Below are 2,426 nucleotides of genomic sequence, written 5' to 3' on the forward strand. Positions count from 1 at the left end.
AATGGGAAAGTAAAGCTTGTATAGGGAAAAAAAAATTGGCTTGGTCCTTATAAACATTCAGTGTGCCACAAACATTCATCATAATGTTAAACCATTGAACTACTCTTTAAATAATATATAACATTGATGATGATGATGATGATGATAATGATGATGATGATGAAACATGATCTCACTCAGTTGTCCAGACTGGAGTGCAGTGTCACTATCTTGGCCCACTGTAACCTCTGCCTACCAAGCTCAAGTGATCCTCCCACTTCAGCCTCCTGAGTAGCTGGGACTACAGGTGTGTGCCACCACACCTGGCTAATTTTTGTATTTTTTATTTTCGCCATATTGCCCAGGCTGGTCTTGAACTCCTGGGCTCCAGGCTCCCAAAGTGCTAGGATTACAGACATGAGCCACCATGCCCAGCCTTATTATTTTTAATAGAGAAAATAAATGTAAAGAAGACAAAAACATAATTTAAAAAGCTTATTTTATATAACTTTTAGATATAATCTTTGCTAAATGCTTAGAAAAATATTTTTTTAATTATACTTTAAGTTTTAGGGTACATGTGCACAATGTGCAGGTTTGTTACATATGTATACGTGTGCCATGTTGGTGTGCTGCGCCCATTAACTCGTCATTTAACATTAGGTATATCTCCTAATACTATCCCTCCCCCCTCCCCCCCACCCCACAACAGGCCCCGGTGTGTGATGTTCCCCTTCTTGTGTCCATGTGTTCTCATTATTCAATTCCCACCTATGAGTGAGAACATGTGGTGTTTGGTTTTTTGTCCTTGTGATAGTTTGCTGAGAATGATGGTTTCCAGCTTCATCCATGTCCCTACAAAGGACATGAACGCATCGTTTTTTATGGCGGCATAGTATTCCATGGTGTATATGTGCCACATTTTCTTAATCCAGTCTATCATTGTTGGACACTTGGGTTAGTTCCAAGTCTTTGCTATTGTGAATAGTGCCGCTATAAACATACGTGTGCATGTGTCTTTATAGCAGCATGATTTATATTAGTTTGGGTATATACCCAGGAATGGGATGGCTGGGTCAAAGGGTATTTCTAGTTCTAGATCCCTGAGGAATTGCCACACTGACTTCCACAATGGTTGAACTAGTTCATGGTTCCACCAACAGTGTAAAAGTGTTCCTATTTCTCCACATCCTCTCCAGCACCCGTTGTTTCCTGACTTTTTTAATGATTGCCATTCTAACTGGTGTGAGATGGTATCTCATTGTGGTTTTGATTTGCATTTCTCTGATGGCCAGTGATGATGAGCATTTTTTCATGTGTCTTTTGGCTGTATAAATGTCTTCTTTTGAGAAGTGTCTGTTCATCTCCTTTGCCCACTTTTTGATGGGGTTGTTTGTTTTTTTCTTGTAAATTTGTTTGAGTTCATTGTAGATTCTGGACATTAGCCCTTTGTCAGATGAGTAGATTGCAAAAATTTTCTCCCATTTTGTAGGTTGCCTGTTCACTCTGATGGTAGTTTCTTCTGCTGTGCAGAAGCTCTTTAGTTTAATCAGATCCCATTTGTCAATTTTGGCTTTTGTTGCCATTGCTTTGGAACGATACAGAGAAGATTAGCATGGCCCCTGCGCAAGGATGACATGCAAATTTGTGAAGAGTTCCATATTTTTAACAGGCTCTGAAATTGAGGCAATAATTAATAGCTTACCAACCAAAAAAAGTCAGGACCAGATGGATTCACAGCCAAATTCTACCAGAGGTCCAAGGAGCAGCTGGTACCATTCCTTCTGAAACTATTCCAATCAATAGAAAAAGAGGGAATCCTCCCTAACTCATTTTATGAGGCCAGCATCATCCTGATACCAAAGCCTGGCAGGGACACAACAAAAAAAGAGAATTTTAGAACCATATCCCTGATGAATATCGATGCAAAAATCCTCAATAAAATACTGGCAAACTGAATCCAGCAACACATCAAAAAGCTTATCCACCATGATCAAGTGGGCTTCATCCCTGGGATGCAAGGCTGGATCAACATAAGCAAATCAATAAATGTAATCCAGCATATAAACAGAACCAATGACAAAAACCAGATGATTATCTCAATAGATGCAGAAAAGGCCTTTGACAATATTCAACAATATTGAATATTGTTGAATAGGAAATAAATAGGAAATAAAGGGTATTCAATTAGGAAAAGAGGAAGTCAAATTGTCCCTGTTTGCAGATGACATGACTGTATATCTAGAAAACCCCATCATCTCAGCCCAAAATCTCCTCAAGCTGATAAGCAAATTCAGCAAAGTCTCAGGATACAAAATCAATGTGCAAAAATCACAAGCATTCTTATACACCAATAACAGACAAACAGAGAGCCAAATCATGAGTGAACTCCCATTCACAATTGCTTCAAAGAGAATAAAACACCTAGGAATCCAACTTACAAGGGA

The 2,426-nt window shown here is 38.9% G+C and overlaps 1 non-coding gene across 1 annotated transcript; it reads left to right on the forward strand.

The window, feature by feature from the left end:
- The first annotated feature begins 1,543 nt into the window (after positions 1 to 1,543).
- LOC115934733 (U6 spliceosomal RNA) lies at positions 1,544 to 1,646 on the forward strand. Its single transcript, XR_010134045.1, has one exon. It is a non-coding gene; the product is annotated as a U6 spliceosomal RNA (small nuclear RNA).
- Positions 1,647 to 2,426: the final 780 nt, after the last annotated feature.

The sequence above is a fragment of the Gorilla gorilla genome, chromosome 4 (assembly GCF_029281585.2).
Source record: "Gorilla gorilla gorilla isolate KB3781 chromosome 4, NHGRI_mGorGor1-v2.1_pri, whole genome shotgun sequence".
Lineage (NCBI taxonomy): Eukaryota > Metazoa > Chordata > Mammalia > Primates > Hominidae > Gorilla > Gorilla gorilla.